Below are 27,016 nucleotides of genomic sequence, written 5' to 3'. Positions count from 1 at the left end.
CTTGGACCTCAAGTCCCCCCTGCTGGAGTAAAGGGCCTTGGAGAACATCTAGGACATGTCATTCCAGTTGTTATTCAGCTGGGAAAACAGGCTTGGAGAAGAGAAGGGGTCTGACCAGGTCACAGAGTAAAAATCTGGAAAACGCAGAGGGAGAGAATAGACTCTTCAGAATATCCTTGGTATCCTGTTGCTATTCGACGTGACAGGTCTGTTTCTTCTTTCCCATCTCTCCCATTCTCCTTGGTCCGGCTGCTGCCCCCACTGTTGAAAGCCACCAGCAACCCCATCAGCCTGTGCTAGGAGGATGGGGGAGATGGGGGCAGGGGGGCCGACCCCTACTGATCTCCCAGGGCTAACCTCGGCTCTTGACAATGAGCCCTGACCTTCCTGCCTTGCCTCCCATTCCTCTTCTTCATACCTTCTGTGCTTCCACTCCCTGTGCATTTCTCTGAGCTTTCCTGTCTCTGGGCCATTATCCACGCAGGGCCCTCCCAACAGGAATGCCGTCCTTGACGCTGGTCTGTTGGCTGGGCCTGGTTCCCAGTGCCAGCCCACTCCCTGAGGGGATTTCCAGTGTTGGACCAGTAGTCCTTCACAGCTGGCTGAGGCCCTCAGATTCATCAGGCCCAGGATGGAGGCCACACAGGCTCTGCAGAGAGGGAAGGAAGTGACTACCATTTTGTCTCGATCTTTCCTGGGGCTTCACCAGAGCAGGCCCCATTCCCTAGCCCTCCATGAGGTGTGCCCTGGATGTCTCCTCAGGCTGGCCCTGCAGGGGGCCCTTCTCTGAGTTCTTTTTTTGTCTGTGGAGGGCTCAGGACCAAAGTTCTTGCTGGGAAGGGGATCACTTAGAACCCAGGTGGCAATGGCCAGCCTGGCTGTCACACTTTACTTGGCTTGCCTTGCATTTAAAATAATTTTGAATTAGTTACTAACATTTAAAAATTGGGAGATTTCATATATGGATGTTTGGCTTTTCTTGGGAAAAAACCCCCAAAACCCCATTCTGGCCACACTGGGCGGGCTTTCCCACATAGCAACAGTGGTCTGTGGCTGTTGAGTCTGCAGTCCTCAGACTGCTCCCTACTCCACTTGCTGTCAGTTAGTCACGTTCCAGTTTTCTCTACCCAAAGGCTTTTGAGTTTTTGGAGTCCTAGGATGGACTTTGAAAAACAAGTCTGAGTTAGGTCTGTGGCAACGGAAGCCTGTGGGAGGCAGCACCCTGACTGGGCCCAGTGTTGCTGTGTGTGTGTGTGTGTGTGTGTGGTCAGGGAAGAGGGCAGTCAGGTTCTTAGGCCAGTGGGGGACGGGGGAGGGAAGGCAGTAGGGCAGGGTCAAAGAGCCATACCCCTTGTAGCCAAGAACAGTGAAGTTGAGGTCATTTAGCCCACACCCACCAGAAGAGGTAGTCCAGGTTCGGAGGGCACAGGCTTGGCCTCAGGGCAGACAGGGGGTGCTCAGTGGCATTGACGATAAGGACCCAGGTTTCCTTCTCCCAGCCTGGCTGGCCACTCTCCCCTGTCCTTCTGGCCTTGCAGACTTGGCACTCTGACAAGTGTCAGTCTTCCTTGGTAAAGCAGGGGACCTGAAGCCAGGTGGCCAATTGGAGGGGCTTCTTGGGCCTTTCCCTAGTGCCTAGGGCCTTTCCCTTGGGTGTTGGGGGGGTCGGGTTTCGGTTCCTCCTGGCCCCCGAGTCCCTGAGTTTCACTTTGATTCAGTGAGAGCCTGTGTGAGAGCCAACACCATTGAATACCCCCTCCACCCCTCCCTACCCCTGTTTGCACACTTGCTCTGCCCAGGCCTTCCCCTCTCAACCCCCAGATCCTTTTCTCATGGGCTGTGGGCAGGTGTTCCAGAGAACCCTGGGAAATGTAAAGGGTGGGCTGGCAGAGTGTGAGGATCTCCATTCAGGGAGTTGGTTCTGAGGTCAACCAGAACAAGAGTTGTGGGGTCAGCAGAGGGGACAGCTTAAGGGATATAGAGCCTCAGCCACAGGGGGCAGGCTCTCTGCTGGGAACTCCAGGTGGGATGCACTTGGCTTTCTTCCCCACTCTGTGTGTCTGCGGATTCCCATAGTCCCTTCTCTCTGGCTTTGGAATATAGTTGAATCCTTGGCTGCAGTCTGCGGTTCAGGGGCTTCACAGGGCTCCAAACTACTAGAGGCTTCTGAGACAGGGGCAGGAGCCTGGAAGGAGGGGGAGTAGGACCTCTGGGTTCCTGCCCTGATTCTGTGGCTAACTTACTGGTGACCTTGGAACCCATTCCTCTCTCTGGGCCTCAGTTTCCTCATCTGTAATATGGGATCAAGGAATTCCTAAGGTTTTTTATGGCACCAAGAGTCCAACCTTCTCCTAATCTCATCTCAAGTTCTGTTGCAGTATTTTAGAACAGTGATTCTCAAACCTTTGGTCTTGGGACCCCTTTAAACTCTTAAAATTTATCTACCCCCAAAGAGCTTTTTAGTTTATGTGGGTTAATTAAAACATAAAAATTTAAATATTGACTTACTAATTCATGAAATAAACAAGTAACATAAGTCATATGTTTGAAATAAGAATCATATTTTCCGAACCAAAAAATTTAGTCGGGAGTGGCGTTGCTTTACAATTTTGCGAATCTCTTTAGTATCTGGCTTAATAGAAGACAGCTGGATTCTCATATCTGCTTTTGTATCCAATCTGCACTGATATCACACATCCTATCACCTTTGGAAAACTCCACCGTATACTTGTGAGAGATTGAGAGTGAATAGGCCAATAAAATCTTGGTTTTATTGTGAAAATAGTTTTGGTTTCACAGGACCCCCTGAAAAGGTCTTGGGGACCCCTTAAAGGGATCCCTGACTAGACCTTGTGAATCTCTGCTTCAGGCTACTCGAACCCTGGGCTTGCTTACTTATCACTCACACAGAGAGGGAGAACAGCTAAATGGTTTTAGTTAAAAGGAAAGGTACCCTCAATTTCCTCCATACTTAGCTCCTGAAGGCAGTGGGAGCCATGGCAGGTCTTTGAGCTGGGGAGGGAGTAACATGCTGGGCTTTGGAAACCCTCCCCTAGCACATTGGGGTATACAGTGCTTGCTTGTCTTCCAAGCATGAGCTCCCATAGAAAGGCACAGCTACTGAGGTTTCCCTCATTTCCAGCAGAGTATCTGTGGAGGTGGAGGTCTGATCTCCCTCCAGCAGGCTTCCTTCAGGGTAAATAGCAGCCACCTAGTGCTCCCTAAGAGCCTGGGGAGTGGGCATATTGAGACCCAACCACATCTCCCCATCCCCGCTCAGCTCAGCACTGGCTGGCAGATCCCTGAGACCTCACCCTGGGCATAGTTTTGGTGAGGAGAAAACCCCAGAAAATATTATTGAATAGGAATGAAAACAAATAAAATGAAATAAAATAGTAGGTTTGGTATTTATCTTGATTCCTGCTATTTGAGGAAAAGCAGGTCTGAAAGGCAATTGAGACAGGGAGATTTCTGTTTTGATTCCATAGGGGCTTCTGGGTGTTTCTGGAATGCCAGTAGTTGGTCACTGGCGTGTGTGTGTGTGTGTGTGTGTGTGTATGTGTGTGTGATTTCACTTTGGAATGTCCAGTTTTCGTGTTCAGTGGTATAAGTTTATCACTTGCCCATCTTTCCTTGGACTAATGGACTCACATGGAGGAGAGGGAGAAAAAGAGAATGTCCTAAAGTCATTTGAGAAGAATTGAGAGACGGAGGCTTAAAGGTGTTAGAGAAGATGTGTATGAGGAGCAGATTGCTTGCAGTGAAATGAACTGCGCTGCGTGTGAGAGGAACAGAAAAGCACAGGCCGGTGGAGAGACCAAGGGGGAAGATGAAAAGCGACAAGGGGGTCAGACACTTCCTAGTACTAGCCACCAGGTGGCACCATTGACCCAAGACAGCTTAGTTGCTGTCCTGGGTTGGGGACAAGAGGGGTAACAGGGCAGTGTGTACGGGCCATGTGTGAGCTTTGTGTGCTTGTAACTTAGTGGGGGGTGGCAGTGGCCAGGGAAGCTGACCATTTCCCTGAGTCTCACTTCTTTCACAGCATTTAGTTAGGGCGGTAGGGGGCTGAACCATCCTTTTTGGGGATCAGTCTGGTCTTCCTCACCTCCATGGTGCAGATATCTTGATATAAACCTTCCTTGGAGTCAAGCCCTTGGTTCTCTTCTAACCTTTACTTGCTGTGTGATCTTGGGCAAGTCACTTCTTTCTGAGTCTTGTTTTCTGCATGTCAAAATGTGGAGATTTGAACAAGAGGTTTTAGGGATCTTTTGGGCTCTGACATTCTGTGGTGTGCCTGAGGGAACAGGAGAGTTGGAGTTAGATTCAGGATCATTCTCTGTCATTTGTGTGACCTTGGGCAGGTCACTTCCCATCTGCGGGGTTATAGTAACCTCTCCCTCAGACTTTTATATAAGATAGCAGGGTGGAAGAGGCTTTGCCATCTTTTTTGGTCCTGTAGGACAGGAAGGGGTTGCGATGTATCATTTTCCCTGGAATTTAAGTTGGCTGGAGGCAAACATTCCACAGCTTAGAAAGTTTGTGCCTCTGCCTGTGACCACAAATAAAGGCCTTATGGCAGGTGTTTGCTCAAGGTCACTGCACCTCTTGAATCTGCTCATTTCTGTCTATCCCCACTGCTACTGCCTTGGTCCAAGCACTCTCTGCTCTTGTTTGAACTATTACTGTTGCTTCCTCGTGCATCCCCACCTCCAATGTCCCTGACTTCTCCAAAGAGTCCACTTTGCACAGAGCAGCCCCAGCTGTGCTTCTGAAATACAGTTCTTTTTTTTTTTTTTTAAAGATTTTATTTATTTGACAGAGAGAGACACAGCGAGAGAGGGAACACAAGCAGGGGGAGCGGGAGAGGGAGAAGCAGGATTCCCACCGAGCAGGGAGCCGGATGTGGGACTCAATCCCAGGACCCTGGGATCATGACCTGAGCCAAAGGCAGATGCTTAACGACTGAGCCACCCAGGCGCCCCTGAAATACAGTACTGATCAGTGACTCTCCTGAAGGGTTTTCACCCTGCAGATCTGCCCGTTGTTCTTGGAAGCCTACCAAACTTCTTAGCGAGGTTACAATGCCTTCCTTCCTTGGTTCGGGCTCCTGCCCATCTTGTGAGCCTCATCCCTCTCCACCCTCCTTTTTTCATGCTTATTCCAGTCACACCAAACCTCTTTTCATGCCTTTTTCTTTTCTGCTTGCAGCCGAAGGGATCTGAGCACGGGTTGTAGAGTCAGGCAACGGGGGCTCTGGTGCTGATTCCAGCCATGCCTACTCAGGTGACTTTGGGCAAGTTATCTGATCTCTCTGAGCCTCAGTTTCCCCATATGTAAAATGAGGGCACTGACTGTACCTGTGATTGGGCTATTAGGTGGATTGATGAGGGAGGTAATGCATGAAAAGTGCCCAAGATGAGCCCTATGCAGGATATGTGCTCAGTAAAGGGTGCCTTTTACTATGATGCTTTTCCCACTGCTTGGGAAACTGTCCTCTCTCACCCACCATTTACCCAGGTGACATTCCACATCTTCAGGATCCAGTGTGAATAGCACTTCCTCAGTGATGGCTTGCTTGGTGCTCACTCCTGTTAGCTCCCCGGGCCCCACCTGCAGCACACAGAACCTGCCTCTGGATAAAAATTCCACAGCTGTCAGTTGTCTTCCCCGTGAGACTGTATCTGCAGTGGTCGCCATTGTTGCCCTCGGGCCCAGCACGGGGCCTGGTTCCCAGGAGCCAGGAGGTACTGAATGGCGGGGGTGGGGGTGGGGGACGGACTCCGGATGTCATAGAAGCCTGGAGCCCATCTGGTCAGCGGGTGCGGGCTGCTGTGTAGAACCCAGAACCTTGTACATCAAACATCCACCTGCTCCTGCCCGACCCCAAATCCTCTGTCCTCCAGCCTCTGTTGCCTGGCCCCCGAGAAAGGATCTCATGGCAACCATTCTGGAGGGGAAGGGAGCTCTCTCATGGTCTAAATACACATATACACGTACACGCACACACACATGCATACACACACACACACACACACGCACAGATACGCATGCTGGTGCCTTCAGCCCTGGTCCTGCTTGCCTTCCCTGAGCATGTTGTCCAGTGTGTATAGATCATGGCCCCAAATCACAACTGCAGTATGGCACCACTAGAATACCTAGCACTTATTGAGTGTTTACTCTATATATTTGAAATTATTAATGCAGTTAATACTCGCCACAATGGTACCAGGCAGGTACACTTATCATCCCTGTTTTATAAAGATTCAGAGAGATCCAGGAAGTTGCCCAAGGTCACATAGCTCCAACACTCAAGGGTGGCAGTGTTGGGACTGGCACCTGCGTGGGGGTGGGCTCCAGAGGAGCCTCACCTGCCATCCTGATCTTCCCCTCACACAGTGTCACAGCAGGATGACATCAGTGGGAATTCCCCCAGCTCTCAAGTCCACTTTTTTTATTTTTCCCATTTCTGCCATCCCTATCATCCTGCCAGACTGAGTTCAGGGGGTCCTTGGCTCAGAACATGCTTCATTACTCAGGTGCCCCACCTCTGAGTCTTCCCCTGACACTGCCATCCACACTTTGTTGTCACACCTTCAAGTTGGTCAGTTTCAAGTGCAATAATTGGCTGATGACATGTAGGCTTTAAACCACAGCAGGGTAGTGCAGTGGGTGGGCTAGCGTCTGGACCCAGCCCTTCCATTGACTAACTGTGTGAGCTCTGACAAGGGCCTGCTTTGAGTTTCAGTTTCCTCACCTGCCAAAAGGGGATAATAATTCCTGCTTTTCCTGGCAATTAAAAAACGTTACTTGTGATATTTTGATAGACTCTGGCACATGGTAAGTTTAAAAAATAGCTATTACTATTTCTGTCATCAGAGCAAAGGGTTTTTACACTGAATTCAGATTCCTTGATGACTTTGTTGAGAACTTTCTAGATTCCCAGCTCTTTTGTTTTCTCCTTTCTTTTTAAATTTTTATTTAAAAAAAAAGATCGCGCGTGCGAGTGAGTGGCGGGGGAAGGAGCAGAGAGAGAGAGGGATAAGCAGACTCTGCTGAGCGTGGAGCCTGAGATGGGGCTCGATTTCATGACCCTGAGATCAAGACCTGAGCCAAAAGGAAGAGTCAGATGCTTAACCGACTGAGCCACCAGGCGCCCCCTCCTGTCTTTTTTTTTTTTAATGATTTTATTTCTATTGCTAGAACTAATGATAGGATTATTCAGGCAAGGGGTTAGGAGAAAAAGAAAGACATACCCACCAGAATTTATACTGGCAGAACTTTAGCTCTGTATTTCAAGAAGCTAGTAATTCAAATTGTGGATGAGGACAGCTTGTAGAGGCAGGATGAGCCCGACATGGGGTGGAGAGGTCTGGGTTCCTAACCTCTGTTCAGCCACTATCTTGCTGTGTGATCTCGGTCAGGTCCCTCCCCTCTGGGTCCTCAGTTTGGATGTGGTGAGCCCAGACAACCCTTCCAGCTCCTAATCCTTCCCTTTCCCTCCTCCCTCCTCTCTGCTGCCTCCTCCCTTCTTCTCCCATCTTCTCTCTCTTCATTTCCTTTCTGTCTGAGACACAAACGCCATCCAGCACTCTTGAATGGGACTTTTGTTCTGCTAACATCTCTTTTCTGAAAAGGACCATCGGTCAGGTTTGTATCTTTTAAATGCAGGCACATTTTATCAGTTAAGAACCTGCATACCTCTCTCCCAAGACATAGCCTTAAGGAGCAGACAAGCTGCAAAGGGGAGGCTTATGGCAGACAACAGAGGAAAAATAAGTAAAATCTCTTTGGGGGCCTAATGTGTGGTCCCTACAGAAAATGCCTTCTTTCCGAGGAGCCCCCTTTCCTGCTCTTGCCATGACCTTAAGCATTTTCCAGCTCCACTCCAGTATGACTTGTGTCCCTCTTTTAGCTCTGCACAGAACTGGGGGGGGGGGGGCGGTGGGGAGCAAGGGCAGAGCTGTGCTTGATTGGTCCCCTCTTTGAGGTAGGCTTTGGAGCACTGGACTTGGAGTGACAGGGCCCTGGGTGTGAGTGCTGGTGATCTGGGGCAAGCCATTCTGGGCCTCAGTCTTCTTGGCAAAAGAGAACAGAATGCCTTCCTCAGAGTCTTGTGCAGACTGGGTGAGAAGCAATGTGTGAGAAAGTGCTTTGTAAACTGTAGAGCTCCGTGTAGGTGTGAGAGAGTTCTTATAGCTCATGTCATGAGCCTGTTCTGTGACCTTGAACAATTCCTTAACTTCTGCAAAGGTCAGCTTTGCCATCTGTAAAATGGTAAATACCTAGGTCATGCAATTACTGTGAGAATTCCGTAATGGGTGTGAAACACTTGGCCTAGTTCTTGGCCGTGGTGGGCGCCCAGGTCGGGGTCAGCGCCCCGTCCCTTTCCCTTTCTCATTTCTTCACAGCCCTACCCCTGTGAGCCCAGCGCACAGTCATTAAGCCACAGGCTTCTGAAATCTGGCTGCCCAGGCTGAAGGCCAACTGGCTGCTCCTTGGCTGGGAGATCTTGGGCGACTTCCCCAACCTGGGCCTCCATTCTGGAAGGAATGGAAAAGAAGGATAATAGCAATGTTTCCTTCAGAGGGTTGTTGAGATTAGACTCTGCTCAGACACCGCTCCGCCCAGAGTCGGCACCAGAAGAATCTTAGCAGCTCCGAAGGGCCGGCCCGTTGCGGCCCCGGCTGGGCGGCGTCTCCTTCCAGCCCCCAGGCCGGGGGAAGAGAGCCAGGCCTGAGCAGAGCGGGAAGGGGTTTACTCAAAGTCGCACCAGGATTCAGATGCCAGGATCTTTGAGGAATTTCCAGGGATTCGGCCGTGCAGCCTGGCGACCAGAGGCCAGACCCCCTCCTCGCCCGGTCCCTCTCGGCCCGGAACGGAGGGCAAACCCCTTCCAGGAGGGCATCGGGATTTTCCTCCGCGACGGGGAAGGAGAAATAAATTCAACCGCAAATTCAGACCGCGGCGCAAAAAGAAGGGAGCGCGCGGCGCCCTCAGGAAGGAGGCGGCCCGCCGCCCGGCTCCGCCAAGCATTTGCAATTTAATTGACATTTGGCGGCAGGAAGCCAATCAGTATAAGTCAATTGACGTTCGGCGATAAAACTACGCGGCGGCCGGGCGCTCCCCCCGCCGGCGGCCTCGGCTGGGCCGCGGGGCACAGCGTGGCGGCCCCGGCAGGTAACGGCGCTGGCGCGTGTCTCGGCCCGCGAGGGGGCGGCGAGCGGCCCGCTGATTGCCGCGCAGCCCACGGCGGCCGGGAGAGGCCCCTAATGAATGACTTTATTTGCCGGGGCCCTGCTGAGAACAATTGAGTTTGTTATGGTAACAACGGATGCCAGCTTTCTGGGCCCCGGGGAGCGCGGGCGCGGCGGCAGCCGGGAGCGGGGCAGCGGAGCAGATGATGCGCGCCGGCGGCGGGGACCCGGCCCAGCGCATGTCAGGAACCCGGGGATGCTGTGCACCCCCCAGCCTGCGGAGGACAGGCCGCGCTGCCGGGGCGCCTGGGACCGAGGTGGATGCTGCACACCGCTCTCCCCTTGGACCACGGTGCAGAGTTGGGATGGCAAGATGCTTCCTGCATGTTGGACTGGCTGGTCCTCCTGGGGTCCCTGCGGCCTCTTCTTCCCTCGGCCCCTGGGGCCTAGGGGGTTCAGGTCTGGCTGGGTGATGCGTTGACATCCACTTTTTGTCTCTTGCACAAGTGGAAGAGTAGAAAAAGGCAGAAAGGCATCTCTGCTTCGAGTGCCATGGCTTGACAAATTCAGGGCTGGGTTTCAGCCCACCGTGTGTACTGGCATTGTCTCTATACCCTCCGCCTTGGAGAGGTGGCCTTCCCTCCATTTCTGTCCCCAGTCTGGCATCCCCAGGCTTTGTGGCATGGCACCTCCCACAGGAAGCCCTCCTTGCTCCCACAGAGAAGGCTGTCAGCCGCATGGCTGCCTCTGAGGCTCTACAGCCTTCTATTGCCTCCCCCATCAGACCATGAATTCCAAGGACAGGGGCCACCTTCCATTCAGCCTCAGTGCCCAGCATGGAGCCCGGCACAAAGCACAGATGTGGAAGGAGTGGATAAGAGACAGGACTTCTCTCTTCCTTGCAATCTCTTTCTTTCCTTCTGGTTAGAGACACCAGAGTGCCTTCTCTTTTTCTCTTTTCTGGTTCTTTTTTCAGGCATACTATCATTCATTCACTCAACAAATAGTTACTGAGAGCCAACCATGTGTTAGGTACTCTGGTACTAACAGCTTGCTGGGTCAGTGAGAGAGGATAATGCTCTGCATATGATAAGTATGTCAGGCCCCTACTGTGTGCTCCATAATGCCCCAAATTCCGAGTTGGCAACAGCTTAATAAAGGCTTGTTGAGGGCTTTTCCCTCCGTCATTGCATTCAGTGATCCCTAGTGCCACCCTGTGACAATCACCCTTATTCACAGATGCACACACTGGTGCTTAGCGTGTGTAAGAAGCAGCATGCTGCTGTGGAAGGAGTCTAGCGTGGGAATCTAGTTTGGCACGTGAGCTCTATTTTCTTCCCTCTTGTGCCCCAGTATCCCCATCTGTAAAATGGGGGAGTTGCAGTTGATGATCTCTGAGGATCCGTTGAGGATGAGTGGTCCACAGGGGAGGTGGAGCCAGGACACGGGTCTCCGTTCCCAGCCCATCGCCCCTGGTCTTGCAGTGTGACCAGTGGAGGAGAGAATACTCTTTTTTCTCAGCCTTATGAGGCTGGCAGTGAGACAGAGGCGCTCACAATGTGGCAGGCCCTTGCTCCCAGCAGCCTTAAGAAGTGCAGGTGCCGGGGCGCCTGGCTGGCTCAGTCAGTGGAGCGTGCCACTCCTGATCTTGGGGTTGTGAGTTTAAACCCCACGCTGGGTGTAGAGATTGCTTAAAAATAAGATCTTTTTAAAAAAGGAAGTGCAGGTGCTATTCTATTTCCTTTTTGCAGATGGAAAAGATGAGAGATTAAATCACCAGTCCAGGGTCATACAGCTAGTACGTTGCAGGGCCGGGATTCAGACCCACACAGTCTTGTTTCCGAGCCTGTGCACTTACCTGCTCTACTCGTGGCAGAAGTAACACCTCCTCCCACCCCTCCCCTACTCTTACACCTCACCCCAGGCTTTGTCCCACCTCCCCAGCTCTCTGAACTCCAAGCCCATTCTGCATGTTTGCAGGATAGCAGGAGCACTGCTCGAGGTGTCTTTCCTTCCCCTGGCCTTTTGGTCTTTCCTTTGTTACAGACCCCGACAGGAAGGAGAAGCTGCTGCAAAACCTGAGTCCCTTCTTGGCTCTGTCCTAGCTGGATTATTGTATTTGGGAAATGGATTTCCAAAAAGGTTAGGGGGAATCCAGGTGTTGTCTTTTAGGAACAAGCTCTCACCGTTCATGTTGAGGAACTACATTTATTTTATTATGGTTTAAAGATTTTATTTATTTGTGAGACAGGAGGAGGAGAGAGAAAGCATGAGTGGGGGGAGGGACTAGGGAGAGGGAGAAGCAGACTCCCTGCTGAGCAGGGAGCCCGATGCAGGCCTCGATCCCAGCATCCTGGGATCATGACCTGAGCTGAAGGCAGACTCTTAACTGACTGAGCCACCCAGGTGCCCTGGAAGTACATTCATTTTAGAGTTAATTTGGGCACCTGTCTTCCTGTCTCTCAAAAGGGGTCTGGAGAACTCTTTCTCTCCCTGAATATATCCCTTTTTCAGGAAGACAGATTAGGGAAGAATAATGCCTAACATGGGACAGTCTTAACAGGCAGAACTGGAGGGGCCTCAGAAAACATATAGAGTGATTACCTGTCAACTCAGTGTCCCCTCTTTAAAACAAATATTTTTTAGTGCTTCCTTTGCTATCCTAAAATGAAATTTAGAAACAATATAACCTACCTACACATATAATTTAAGAAATCAATTCAGTGCCCCAATTGTGACAAAAGAGGGAAAGAAAAATAAAATCATAATAAAATGATGTATTTCATTATGTAAATGCTCAGGCATGACTACACCAGAAGACATAATAAAGTAGTCAGTTGCTTGCACTTATGCATAGAATCACCATGAACGCAGCAGCTACAAATGTGGACAGCTGTGTTTTTTGGCAATACCAATTCTTCTGGTGGTGTTGCCATCAGTAAACTGATTTTCTGAAATTGTGAACATGTCTTGATAAAATGCCAACCAAAACAAAGAATAATCTTTCCTCCATGTGGTGGTTGCATTCCTGGAAAAGTCAGTGTAAATTAAAACGCTAAATTTGTGTCTGTAAGTAAAACAGGTTCATGGCTCCGATATTTACAAAGAGAGTTTTCACCAACCTGAATGTATGATGGGTCATTCCAAAGACATGTGGGCACCAGGCAACTCTTCACTGTGCTGGACTGGGCTGAGTGCCCCCCCCGCCCCGCCCACTAAATGCCATCATTTCTCTCCAGTAACAGAAACTCACAGATTCCCCACATTTCCTCTGATCCGCTCATCTTTGTTGAGATCCACTGGAACAAACAGTTTCTCTCTGGGGTCCCTTCCCTTGGGAAGTTCTGTGACTCTGTTAAGAAAACAAAATCTGGGGCACCTGGGTGGCTCAGTCGTTAAGCATCTGCCTTCGGCTCAGGTCATGATCCTAGGGTCCTGGGATCGAGCCCCGCATCGGGCTCCCTGCTCTGCGGGAAGTCTGCTTCTCCCTCTCCCACTCCCCCTGCTTGTGTTCCCTCTCTCGCTGTGTCTCTCTCTGTCAAATAAATAAATAAAATCTTAAGAAAAAAAAAGCAAACCAAAATCTGCATTTGTTGTGCACCTACTGTGTGCAAGACCTGGCACTGGGGAGACAGAAACATGACCTGCTTTCTATCTGGGCTGTGAAAGATGAGCCCCTACTCCATGGGTGCCAAGCGCCCAGGAGGCCTCTGTCCTCAGGCACAGTCCCCTACCTCTGATCTCTGTTTGGGATACCCTCTGTCTCCTTCCTCATACCCGCAAGCCCAAATCCTGGCTCAAATGCCACCTCCGCCCTCCAGGAGGCTTTCCCTGACTGCCCCCCTCAATACCAGATGAGTTCTCTCTATCTTGGGGCCCCCATTGCCTGCTGTTTGGGGTCCTCTAGGGTCCTTGCCCATGCTTGAATCACAGCTCCATCTCCAGACTTTGTCTCCCTGCCAGAGGATGGGTTCCCTTGAGGGCTAAGACTGGGTTCCCTCACGGGGCTATGCTTTCGGTCAGAGCACAGGCAAGAAATGGTTGAATGCTTGAACCAAGAGATGCAGCTTAGCCAGGTACCCCTCTCTGTGTACATCTTGTCCTTTTAATTAAGCAAATGAAATGGCTTCTCTTCTCCTGTCCTCACACCCTGGTCCTCATCAGCTGGCGTGAGACGCTTGCTGTGCAGACAGTGCTATCTCATTTGGGGTCTCACAGCCTGCTTGGTCTGACCCAGTGCTTAGACTCGACACAATTTATTTATTTATAAAGATTTTATTTATTTATTTGAGAGAGAGAGAGAGTGTGTGTGTGCATGCACAAGGGTGGAGGGGCAGAGGGAGAGGGAGAAGCAGGCTTCCCACCGAGCAGGGAGCCCGATGCAGGGCTCGGTCCCAGGACCCTGGGATCATGACCTGAGCCGAAGGCAGACGCTTTAACACCGGCGCCCTGACTCGGCACAATTGATTGAGCCCTTTGCACAGATGAGCTGAGCCGTGTAAGGTCCCCCGGCTGGCAAGGGGCAGAGCCCGAGCTGGTGCGTGAGGCACTACTGTCCGTGTCATCTAAACACGTCCAAAGCCGGGCCTCCCTCCTAGGAAGTCATTCATCCATTTAGTGGCTCCTGACTCGGTGTCGGGCACTGTGGCCTCCGTGGTAGGCCAGGCCTGGTGGCCCCCTTTGATTTCCCTGAGGGGGCTCTGTCTCCCTAGCCCCAGGCCAGGCACGGAAGGGAGCGGCCAGCCTTTAGCAGCAGGTCATCGAGGAGTGGCCATCTCCTCTGTACTTGCTTAGTTTTTCACTTTCAGTGAAATGTCCACTTTTATCCATTCATTCCACAAGTATTTATTTTGTGCCTGCTATGTGCTCTGGGTCCTGGAGACACAGCAATGAACAAGATAGACAAAAACCTCTGCCCTCTGAGCGACATTCTAATAAGGGAAGAGAGAATAAGTAAATAAGGAAAATAAACAGCGTGTTGCTAAGGGCGCTGGAGGATAACAAAGCTGGGGAAGGGGACAGAGCGTGAAGCTGGGAAGGGGGGCGGGTATAGGCTGGTGTGTGGAGGGTAGTCATAATGATGAAATGACATTTGAGGAGAGACTCTCAGGGAGGGAGGGATAAGCCAAACAGATATCTGGGGAGGAACGTTCCAGAGAGAGAGAACAGCATATGCAGAGGCCTGAGGCAGGGGTGTGCTTGGCATAATTGAGGGACAGCAAGGAGGCCCATGTGGCTAGAGCAGAGTAAGTGGAGGAGAGTGGGAGGAGGGGAGGTCAGGAAGGCCCGGTTGCAGGGCGGGGTACCCAGATTCATCCATTTAGTGGCTCCTGACTCAGTGTTGGGCACTGTGGCCTCCGTGATAGACAAGGCCTGGTGGCCCCCTTTGATTGATCTGGGTACGCAGATGCTATAGGGCCTTGTAAGCCACGATCCACTGTGGATTTTGCTCAACGTGAGATGGGGCATCAGTGCGTGGCAGCCCAGAACGTCTAACGGGGAACTGCAGAGGTGTGTTTTGCCCCCTGCCAACAGTGAGTCACTAAGTCCAGCAGATTTTCCCTCCTGATCATCTCCTGAACCTGGCTCTGAACCTGGGTAGTCATTCCCGTCATCAGCTCTATCCTGGGCAGGAATCTTCCTCTGGCCCCGGGGGCCTCGGTCACATCTCGCTCTGATGGGGTCTCTACACTGTGGCCAGATCCGACCACATGATCCCCTCCACTCCACAACCCTTCTGTGTCTGGCATGAACTGTAAGTGTGTGAAGAGGGTCAGACAAGGGCCCGACTATTTGGAAACCAGACTGGGGGATCTGGGAGGTGGGGATTGGGGTTACTGGAAGGTGGACTGTCATTTTGTGGGTAAGGGAGGCAGCATGCTGCAGGGGGAGGCCCAGAAGCCTGTTCCCTACCATCAGCAAGCCCCTCATCTCAGCCCTCTCTCTGTCCTCAGCAATGGCTCCCCCCAGAGGCACCCACTTTATTTATTGTTTCTCCCCTGCTCCCCGCGGGCAGAGGAAAGTCCATTAGTGTGTTTGCAGACTCCACCAGCTCTGAGCAGATGCAGGGCTGATTTGCAAACTGTCATTGCCCTGGCCTCCTCCAGAGACCTGCATGCTGGGCTCAGCCTTGTGGCTCCAAGAACCACCTCCCCCAGGCAGACAGCCGGGCAGAGCCCCTGTGCCCTGATTTCCCAAAGCGCAGCCCCTTGGCTTGCAGTTGGGAAGTTTAAATTAAATGCCACGAAGGAACCATAACAGCACATTGGGCCATGTTGACAGTGGAGAATGAAGTTCTTTCTGTTGATAGGAGCTCATTGGCTCGGCACAAATTAGAGAGGTCTTGAGACAAAGTGCAAAGAGTCCTGAGCTGAGCACCTGGGATCCAGGTTTGCATTCTGGTTGGGCCGCCGAGTGTCTTCGTGACTTCGGACAACTGTTTACTGGCCTCTGGGCTTCAGGTTCTAAGCTGTACACGAAGATGCAGGCAATCTTAGAATCCCCCCTAAGCTCTAAAATTCTCTGAATCAAAATTTGAGGATGTTTCTTTCATCCAAGAAGCCAAGGATGGTGGTGTGCCCGGCATGGCTTGGCAATTCTGGAATTGTCCAGAGCTTGGCAGAGGCACTCGGGAGCTGAGACACTAGGGCTCTTAGTCTCCCCTGGCCTGATAACTCTGCTGGGTGACTTGGGCAAACCACCTCCCCCTCTTTGAGCCCATTTTCTCATCCATAAAATGGGAATGATAATCTCTTGCACTACTCCTTAGGTCCTTGTGAGAATCAGACAAACTGATGAATGTGGGAGGTCGGCGTGAATATGTGCCTGAGTGGCGGATGTTGTTACCATTTTGGGATGTACCTTACCCTGTATGGGCACATGCATTAGCCAGTGTAATACAAGAAGATGCCCCTGCTGTGTAGAGTCCAAGCAGGTCGATTCAGCTATGTCGCAGGGAATGACGCTGCTTCCATGCAGTGCAGACCCCCCGGAGGGGTTGTGCTTGCTCAGTTCCGTGCCATCCTAAGTCCACCATTGATGTGTGTGTGTTTGGAGGAAAAACACACCACAGATAGACACAAAGGACTCTCGAGTTCTTTTCAGCTGAGACAGGAGATGACACACATTGGCGGACAGAGGCTGATCTCTGTGTATCCAAGAGGAGTCGAGCCAGTCTGAGTATATCTAACAGGTCAAGCTCTGAAATGAAGAAGCAATAAGCCAGTGAAATGGTACTATCACCGAAACATGATTGATCAATTGAATTCTATCAGAGACAGTGGACAGTGAGATTAACTCAGGCCTGATAGGTTCAATGAGTTAAAGCATGATGTTCATTTCAGCTTCATTTCACCAGTCTTTGCTTGTGAAATTGGTCAATCAATAGAGGTTGAAGATCATATATATATATATATATATCGGGGACCATCTTATGGGGAATATAATCTCAGTAGTTGGCTCCTGGCTGGGGCTGCCTGCCTCGGGTAATGGAGACAGAACAGGGACTCCATCAGCCCCATCGAAATGGCCTGATATCTTCTCCAAATGAAAAGTATTTTTGGATCTCTGATGATTTATCTTTTTTTCCTCCCTCTCACTTTGATCTATGACAAAACCCATACCCATCTTGGAGAAATATAGTGATTTCTTCTGAAAACATTTGTGCAATGATCAGATAGATACACTTCAAAATATGAACCTTCTTTTTAGTTATATTGTCCTTGGAAAAAAATAAAGACAGTAATTTAAAAACCCAAATGGGGGTAATGCAAAGATATCAGTTTAAATATGATTTTTAAACCCTTTTATTTATTTATTTCTGTGCAGTGGAGGATGGGGGACAGACTGCTGTGTGTGTAGAAGCCAAAAAAGGGGGTGCATGCATAAGGAGGCCTTCCAGGTGTAATTAAAATGAAGCCTTAAGCATTCTTTGATCTCATTTAAAAGCACAACTCATAGAAACAAATCACCCTTTTGCTCCCGGTAATATTTCATTTGCTTTGGAATATTTTCACTATGGTGGTTAATTTAACATCCCTCCTAATTAGCGTGCATCTCTCTCTGTAAGGTGGAGTAATTAGGTACTACTGTACAAGGTAATAGACTTGGACAGTATGGATTAGAGAGAACAGACTTGTCCCGTGGCAATGCACAAGGTATTCCTTCCTGCCTCTTCTTTGAGGTCATCTTGATTCAGTTAAACACAAAGAAATCCCGTCTCTTTTTTTTTTTAAGATTTTATTTATTTATTTGACAGAGAGAGACACAGCAAGAGAGGGAACACAAGCAGGGGGGAGTGGGAGAGGGAGAAGCAGGCTTCCCGCGGAGCAGGGAGCCCGATGCGGGACTCGATCCCAGGACCCTGAGATCATGACCCGAGCCGAAGGCAGACGCTTAACGACTGAACCACCCAGGCACCCCAGAAATCCCATCTCTTCATATCAACGCCACAAGAGCTTCAGTTATGTATTGGCACTATGTGTACATCAGAGTATACATTAGGCTCTGGATAATGCGGAGCAGCGCTAGGCAGCTAGACAGAGAGGAAAGAGCCTTGTGTACTTTGCTCTCTTCCCCCACCCCCGATTCTTGCATTCCAACCCTCCTGAATTATAGCCATTCCCCAAGCACCACATTTTCACCTGCCTCTGGGCCTTTGCGTATGCTGTTCCCTCTAGTCGGAATGCACTTCCTCTCCCTGCCTCTTTCTTTGGCTCACTCCTTCCTACTCAATCTTAAGTCTTGGGCTTCATTTTTTCCAGGTGGCCTTTTTGGATCACCCCTGCCCCCAGCCTGGGTTAAGTGGAGCGATTTAGTATAGGGTTAGGAGCAGACTCTGGAGTCAGACTGCTTGGTCTGGATCCTAGCTCTTCAGTCTCTTAGCTGTGTGACCATGGGCAAGTTACTTAAGCTCCCTGTGCCTGAGTTTCCTCATCTGTAAAATGGGAGGGGCAATCACAGACCTGACATTATGGGATTGTTATGAGGATTAAGTAGATACGGTGCTTAGAATAGTGCCTGGCACAGAGTAAGCTCTGTATAAGGGTCGGCTACCATCCTTTGGCTCCTGGAGCTGCCTCCACTTCTCAGGCTCCTCGCACTTACCTTACCGCATTGGAATTATTCACTTCTCTACGTCCTCCACTCAAGGGCAGGGGCTAGAATTTAGACCCCTCTCTGGTTCAGGTGCCACTCACAGGGCCAGACAGCCAGCAGGAGTTCAGTGCACATTGCTCAGGAATGAATGGATCCACAAGGCTTGGAGTGGGCATCAGGGGCCTCGTGTGTTCCCAGGCTCAGCTCACTTTGGACCTGACCAGTGGCCCTGGACAAATCCCTTTGCCATCCCGGAGTGTGGAATCATCAGTCCCTTGGGGCCTTTCCTTCACTGACAGCGTATGACTCATTGGGTAACACACGGCACAATCTGATTCACTCTGGTCGAACCTGAACGTATTTGGCAATTTGACAATTTTGCGTTTTTCTTCTCTGAGAAGAAAGATTGAGTGAGACTAATGGCTGAATAATGGTAGTTCCAGTGGAATTTCCTGCACGCAACTTTGATTTTTCTCGGCCCAGTTTAAGCTGGGATTTTTACAATCACCCAGAACATCAATTTTGTTTCAGGGCTGCCACGGGACATTTCCAGCCCTGCCACCGTGGTGCCCACCCAGGGCCTGGCTCACAGTAGATGCTCTAGAAATGTTGCTGGCTGAATCTTGTCTGTGCCCAGAAGCCTATCCCCTTTATCTCCATGCCTTGTCTCCTCTGCGTATCTGGGGTCTGGCTTGGATGGGCCCTTCTGCAGGGCCCCCTCCCTGTTAGTCATCTTTGGGTCATTTCACGTGTATTCTCCTTGCATTCTTTCATCAGCCCCGGGTCTCATGATGGTCCTATTTTACAGATGACAAAAATGAGGATTCAAGAGGTTAAAGGAGTATCTCAAATATAAGCTCAAGAAGCTCGTAAGAGACAGTGGGGATTTGGCCCTGAGCCTGCCAGCGTTCGGGGTGCCCAGGCTTCCCTGTTGTGTGCGCCCCATCCACCCCAGGGCCTAGCTTTACTCTAAGACATGGTGAGACGCATGCAGGTATTTGCTGTGGCCTCGAACACGTTACTTCTTACCTTTGCCACGACCCTCAGCTGGAAAATGGGGACGGATGTGACAGGATGGCTTGTAAGGAGTAAAATCCAGGCCATAGTGGTGGCCAGGGCAGCTTGCTGAAGAGACCCAGCAGAAAGGGCCGTTCGTTTAGCGTGTGGATTTAGAGGCAGGCTTCAGAGACGAGGTGGTTTCTAGGCTGAGCTTTGATGGGCAGGGGTGAAGGCAAGCCAGCAGGGGGATGAGGAATGAGGAGTAAGTAGCCTGCTGGGATGGTGTTGTGGGATGACTGGGGGGTGACTCTGACTGCAGGGGCAGACCATGGAGGCCCGGAAGGCTGGGGCTTCTTGAGGAAGCCTTGGAGGGGTTTTCGTGGTGAAAGCGATGGTGATGGCAGCTAATGTGGGTTGGACACTAACTTTGACCAGGCACGTTACGGGGATGATCTCATTAAATCTTACAAAAGCCCCAGGGATTGTCCGGCAGACCACGGTCCCCGTTTACAGATGAGGAAACGGAGGGTGTTAGTTTTAGCGGCTGACCTGAAGGGTGAAGGGGAGTGGAGAGAACACTGCAGGCACCAGGCCTAGGCACACACCCCAGCTGAGCAACCTCAGTTACTCGACCTCTGGAGTCTGACGTGCCAAGACCCAGCTGTGCCGCGTCTTCACTGGGGGAGGCAGGACTGGGGGCACGGTGGGTGTCAGAGAACCGGGCTGAGAGGCAGCAGCCTGGCTGGGTGTCACTACGTGGAGCCCTGCAGGCCAGATCAGGAGCAGACCTCGGACCCTAGGGTAAGGCGGGGGGGCATTGCAGTGCATAAAGCAGTAATGGGATCTGGGACTTCTCACAAATTCAAAAAGATTAAGGGTAAATGTATCCTAGTGAAGAAGAATGAGATTTCTTCCTCTCTGACTTCCTCCCAGAAGCCCCCAGCAACCCCCCACTACCCACATGTCTGTTCCTAAACCAAGTATTGGCAAAGAGAATAGGGTCCCCCGGGTAGGCTCGGGCAACTGTTTAGGGGTGGAATGGATATTGCAAGGGGGGGGTCTGCCCTACAAAGACTGTATAGAACAACCAAAATGGGAAAATAAGTTAATGCTCATGTAATACTATTTAATAGACAAAATCTAGGTGGATTTTGGAGGAAAAAATGGTTAGAAATGACTGACTCAGCCTCTGTGGTGGGTGATAGGGCCCCTGAGGCCCAGAGAGGGCTCACACAGCGCGTGAGGGCAGAGCTGGAGCTAGAACCCAGGTCTGCGGGCTCTCAACCCCTTTCCCACGGGGCCCTGCCACCGCCCTGCCATGCAGGGGAGCATCTGGAAGGATGGAGGGGTTTCTGTAAGGGCTCTGGCTTTGGCTGGGTTCTGGAGAGAAATGGACCCGAGAAAGGCTGAAGACTGACCCAGTGGCCCCAGGCTCCCTTCCTGGAACAACCTTTGGCTAGGGTTGCGTCCCAAAGGCCACGATACCAGAAAGGATTATGGAGATTCCTGTTTGTATTTATTTTTTTTCCCTCCCAGTGAGCATCTGCAGACATAAAGTACATGACAATTATTTTTATTTTTATTTATTTATTTTTTTTAAAGATTTTATTTACTCATTTGAGACAGAGAGATAGAGAGAGAGAGCGTGAGCGAGGGAGAGGCAGAGGGAGAGGGAGAAGCAGGCTCCCCACCGAGCCAGGAGCCCTATGCAGGGCTTGATCCCAGGACCCTGGGATCATGACCTGAGCCAAAGGCAGATGCTTAACCATCTGAGCCACCCAGGCGCCCCAGTACATGACAATTTTTAAAGAAACAAACCAGAACCCTTCAAGAAAAATGCAAACCTGAATCTGCTGTGCTCTGAAGAAAATGCAATGGGTTTATGATCTTTGAAGACACACAAGAGACAGCTTTCTCTTGACAGATGGGAATCTGAGGCTATTTTGCTTCCTCCCCCTTTGCGTGACCAGACCCAAGTGTGTAAAGCTTTTAGCTTCAAAGCCGGGTTGTGAATAACATTGGTTTAACCTGAAATTTAAAGCCAGCATTTCTTTGCTCTCCGAGACGGGGCTTCCTGCCCCTTGCTCCCCTGAAGCTAGCTTCCAGAATGTTAATTCTACGAGCCATGGTTGACTAAGCCCAGCACTGGGTCTATTACATATTATTTGATTTGGAGTAGAAAAAAAGATTTAAAGATACCATGCCCCCCGTATACCTTTGTACTTTGGCTCATGTCTGTCCATATATTTAAGCATACCATTCACATTGCAAGTTCAGATTTTCCTCCCTGGGATAAAATGGGTCCGAGCGTTTCTGTAGCTTGTCTCCAAGACCACGTTCCCCAATGAAATCAGATGGCATCTTTGCAACACAGATGAGAAATGCTACAGAAACTTCCACAGGAGACTTGGAGGTTCAGACCTGCCCTTGTGCCAGGGATGGTTTTCGGGTATTCATTTTTGTAGCTGTATCCGAGCATATAATTGGTTTGTTTGGCTCACACTTGCTGTGCACCCACTATGTGTGGTACCCAGAGGCAGGTTGTCTGTGTCCCTGGCCTAAGAATTAGGCCTCTTTTTGTCAGAGGTTTTTTTTTCTTAAAGATTTTATTTATTTATTTGACAGAGAGAGAGAGACAGCAAGAGAGGGAACACAAGCAGGGAGAGTGGGAGAGGGAGAAGCAGGCTTCCCGCCGAGCAGGGAGCCCGATGTGGGGCTCGATCCCAGGACCCTGGGATCATGACCTGAGCCGAAGGCAGCCACTCAAGCGACTGAGCCACCCAGGTGCCACTTGTCGGAGGTTTCATCCTGGTTGACATGTGTGCCTTTTCTGGTCTGATTATTTTTCAATTAACATTTGCCTCCTTCACTGAATAGAAGTCCATGAGGGCAGGGCTGGGCCAGCTCTTGTCCATCGCCAATGCCAGCATTAGCGTGGCACCTGCTCACTAAGGTTGGTTAAGGGAAGAGTGAATGGGGGTGTCTGGGTGGCTCAGTCGGTTAAGCGTCTGCCTTCGGCTCAGGTCATGATCCCGGGGTCCTGGGATCAAGCCCCGTATCGGGCTCCCTGCTCCAAGGGGAGCCTGCTTCTCCCTCTCCTTCCCACTTGTGCTCTCTTGCTGTCTCTCTCTGTCTCTCTCTCAAATAAATAAATAAAATCTTTAAAAAGAGAGAGAGAGGGCACCTGGGTGGCTCAGTCGGTTAAGCATCTGCCTTCAGCTCAGGTCATGATCCTGGGGTCCTGGGATCAAGCCCCGTATTGGGCTCCGTGCTCTGAGGGGAGCCTGATTCTCCCTCTCCTTCCCACTTGTGCTCTCTTGCTGTCTCTCTCAAATAAATAAATACAATCTTTTAAAAAGAGAGAGAGAGGGCGCCTGGGTGGCTCAGTTGGTTAAGCAATTGCCTTCGGCTCAGGTCATGATCCTGGAGTCCCAGGATCGAGTCCTGCATCGCTTCTCCCTCTGACCCTCCCCACTCTCATGCTCTCTCTCTCTCTCAAATAAATAAATAAATAATCTTAAAAAAAAAAGAGAGAGAGAAGAATGAATGATGGAATGAATGAGGTCAGATGGAGGGATGCTGGCATTTGCAGACCAGACCTGCGGAATGAAGGTGGTCATCACAGGTATTACTGACTTGTTCATTTATTCCACAAATATTCCCCATGGAGGAGACAGAGATGAATTAACTGTGGCTTCCCCCTGAGGTAGCTAATAGTGCAGTGTCAGAGTGAGGGGCCCAGTGGGCTTGACTCCTAAGAAAAGGGAGAAAGTGGTCAGAGCCCAAAGAGTAGGAGATGAAGCAGCTGGCACAGAAAGGGAGGCACCCTGGCGGAGGAGGCACGTGTGCTCACAGGCTGCGTCTGTCCTGGCAACAGTGCGCATGTGCACGGGGAATGGCTTCCCTTCTGTAGCGGCCGGTGGATGACCTGTGGGTGACTGCCTGACTCTACGCATCACATTCAGATGCCCACTAGTGCAAACTTCACCTTGCCAGCCCTGAGTCTTGCCAAAGGATGAGGCTTGGGAGCAGGGCTTCAAAGGCACAGCCTAACCTAAAGGAACGGGCAGTTCAGGTACCAGGACTGAGAAATGGGGAGGGTGATTGCTCCCCAGCCCCTCCCGTGGCCCTGCAGTGCTCCCCTGACAGGACTCAGGTCCTCCCCGTGGCCTTCTGTGGGCTCCGGGGCTGCCTGGCCATCCCCCACCTGCCTCTCCGCAGTCCCCTGGGGTCTCTTCCCCTCACCATCCGGTGCCTTTCGTCTCCTTCTCATGTCTAAGCCTTTGTAGGGGGCCTCCTCTGCCTGGCACGCCCCCCTCACCCCCACCCTCTTTGCCCAGCTGACCCTTTGTCCTCCACTCTCCGTTCAAGCATGATTTTCCCGTGGAAGACTTCCTTGACTCCTCCCTGTGCGGTCACAGCTCTTCCTCATTCTCCATAGTCCTGTGCATATATTTCTAGACACTTTTTCTACTTGGCAGTAATCACAGTTTGTAGCCATATGTCTGTGTGAGTATCGACCAAAGTGAGCTGCCCTTTCTAGTTTGGAAAGCGGGGTCTGTCTTAGTCATCACTGTATCCTCTGTTGTTTTTTTCCAAACATCACCTGGTACAGAGTAAACACTTCATCCGTATTTGTTCAATGAGTGATTATATAGGTAGAAGTGTCCCAGCCTCCTCAGGAAATGACCAACGTCAGGCATCGGTGAGAGTGACAAGGTAGATCTACCTCACCTCCCTCCCCGATGGAGAAAGCAAGGGGGTTGCTGGAGGGGCAGGGACAGTGGGAGGGATCATAGGTCAGGGCACACACCCGGGGAGGTGGCTCTTTCCAGCTCGCCGTCCTCCACTAGGAGTTTCTGGGTCACCAAGACAGCCTGGACCCTCTCCCAGACTTGGCCCATGGGTGTTGTGGTTGACTTTGAGAAAGCCAAAGAAGGATGCAGCAAGTCTTCTTCCTAAAAGATGGCTTGGATCCCCGCAGGGCTGTCTGTGCTTGGAGAACGTGAACCTGTCCTCAGGAGCTAGGCTTCCAAGGACCCCCGGTGCAGACACTTGAGTTGGCCATGGGCCCTGAGCCTTTACTCAGTGACCAGATGGTGACCTTGCCCACAGGAGCCCTCAGCAGAGCCACCGTCAGCTTCCTCAGTGGGGGTGAAGCTCTGCCCTTCTAGAACTCTGAGCTGTGCAAAGAGCCCAGTTCTGTGAATCCCATGGGGGAGGGATCGAGCCTGAAGACATCTGGGGGAGGATGGCCTGGCCAGTGTGTCTGATGGAGCAGCCTGAGTGGGAGGGAAGAGGTGGGCACTGCCCAACTGGGGGCAGAGTGAAACCTTGGTGGGAGTCATCAGGGACTGGCTGACAGAAAGGAGCCTTCATTAGGAGTTTGGGGCCTGGCTGGCAGGATGGGGCTGGGGAGTATAAGTGAAGTTGGTGGACAGAGAGAAGTCTTTTAAGAGCGGATGTGGTCTATGACAGGGAGAAACTCGATGGGAGCACCGGGAACCGAGGGCAAGGTCATACTTCAGTAGGAGTGACTGGGGCCAGGATGACAGGCCAGAGCAATAGCTGAGGAGGAGCAAGATGAGTGTCCTCCTGTGTGTGTGTACCTTTGATAATGGGGTCATTTGGCAGATGCCAACCAATGGGAGAGCATGGACAGGGTTCTGAGCTCCCACATTCTGCTAGTCTCGATGCCCTTGTAGGTATGGTCCCCACGGGGATAGGCCATGATGGTAAAATAACTCTGAGGATGATGTTCCATGGGCAGGAACAGGGACCAGTCTTGTGGAAGACTCATGTCATAGGTAGCCAGAGGAGGGGCCCAAACTCTAGGCTGGAGGACATCAGCCAGCGAGGCCAGCGTCCATCGTGGCCCACATGTTGGGGTATCTAGTCATTCAGGCTGTAGCCTAGACTATGGAATCCTCTTGGGTCAACATGGAAGTGCGATCTGTTTTCTCAGGGGGTTTTATGAGCTGCCTCTGAAGGCCCTTCCTATAGAGATCCTGGGGTGCTCGGAGCTGTCAGCCTCCATGGAGGACTCTAGAAGGCCAGTATTCATGGGAACACCCACAGCTGATGTCTTTGCTCAAATGTCAGACCCTGCATTGCATCTGCCCCCAGATAGGACAGTTGGGGAAACACCCACTTTTGGCAGCATCTCAGTGACACAGCACCCCACTGCTTCAAGCTACTTGGTTTGGCCTCCTTCCTCACATGACATGATAGATGAGGTCTAGGGCGGCATGTGCTGGCAGAGTGGGACGTGGGGGAGACTTGGGCAAGGCTTGTGTGAGGGCACCTGCCAGGGAGAGGTCTGATGAGTGCTGGTCTCCCCTGGGGCTTCCCAATGGCCAAGGCAGAGGCCTGGGTTCCAGCAGTGTCTGTGGTCAGACCTGCATGAGTACCTGGGTCCTAGAGGTCAGCCCTGCATGAACAGCTGGGTCCTAGAGGGCCCCTCGGAATGAGAGCCCTGGAGGCCATTTCCTTGCTGGAAACTTTTCCCTCCTTGCTGTCTTTCATTTTGAATGGTTCAAACTCAAGGCTCACCAAAAATATTTCATCCCATTTTCTTTTTTTTTTTTTTTTAAGATTTTATTTATTTATTTGAGAGGGGGAGAGAGAGAGAGAGAGCGAGAGAGCGAGAGAGAGCACACATGAGCAGGGGGAGGGAGAAGCAGACTTCCTCCCTGCTCAGGGAGCTCCATCCCAGGACCTGGGATCATGACCTGAGCCAAAGGCAGACGCTTAACCGGCTGAGCCACCCAGACGCCGCCCCCTCCCCCCCTGCAATTTTCTTTTTTATTGGTAACTCATAATATTTTCTTTGAAATGTAAGCATCATCCCCAGAGCCTGTAACAGTGTGAAGAGCTAACAATACAGAACACAGAGAGAATTTAATCCTGTAGTTTCTTGATAATTCATGTTTTTGGGTAGGCAGTAGTACATTGAAAGTTCTGCAGTAAGACAAAACAAAAAGCATGCTATGGGGAGTGTCCCTCCCTTCACCTCCTGCCTCCGGGAAAGGAAGAATGAACGCTTTCGATGTTTCTCATGGTGCCTTCCAGAGTTCCTTTGGCAATATATATACAAAAGGAACATAAAGTCTTATTTTCTTCCCTTTTCTTACACAGGAGGTTATACGTTATCCATGTTGTGCTGTAGCTGGTTTATTTTTCATGTGACGGTGTATCCCGAAGATCTTTCCATATCGGCTCACAGCGGGAGTCCTTGTTCCTTTATGTAGTCGCCCCGTATTCCACCGTGCGAGCACACCATAACTTATTTGGCCAGCCCCTACAAATCAATTCTTGTGTTGTTTCCAGTCTTTTGCTACTAGAACCTTGTCCATAGATCACTTCCCATATGTGTGAGTCCAGTGGTAAAATACATTTCCAGAGGTGCAGCTGCTTTATCAAAGGAAATGTGCATTTGTGATTTTGATAGCTTTTGTCAAATTGTCTATCATGGGTGTGTGACCAATGGGCTCCCACCAGAATTGTGTGAAAGCTATTTCTCTACAGCTGTCCCGGCACAGTGCTTTACTGACTGGTCACGTGGTGTGGTGGCGAACGTCCTGGGTGAGGGCATCAGCTCTGGGACGAAACTGTACCTTCAAGGGGTGGGGAGCTTCAGTCTAGAAGAGGCAGTAGCCCCTGGTGATTAAGACTCCCACTCAGGGAGGCGCCTGGGCAGCTTGGCCGGTTCAGCGTCCAACTCT

The 27,016-nt window shown here is 51.0% G+C and overlaps 1 protein-coding gene across 6 annotated transcripts in view; it reads left to right on the top strand.

The window, feature by feature from the left end:
- The window catches only part of PAX5 (paired box 5), a 189,302-nt gene that overhangs the window by 36,637 nt on the left and 125,649 nt on the right, over positions 1 to 27,016 (top strand). The window lies entirely within an intron of this gene.

The sequence above is a fragment of the Halichoerus grypus genome, chromosome 14, assembly GCF_964656455.1.
Source record: "Halichoerus grypus chromosome 14, mHalGry1.hap1.1, whole genome shotgun sequence".
Lineage (NCBI taxonomy): Eukaryota > Metazoa > Chordata > Mammalia > Carnivora > Phocidae > Halichoerus > Halichoerus grypus.
This window is presented reverse-complemented; position numbering and strand designations above follow the sequence as displayed.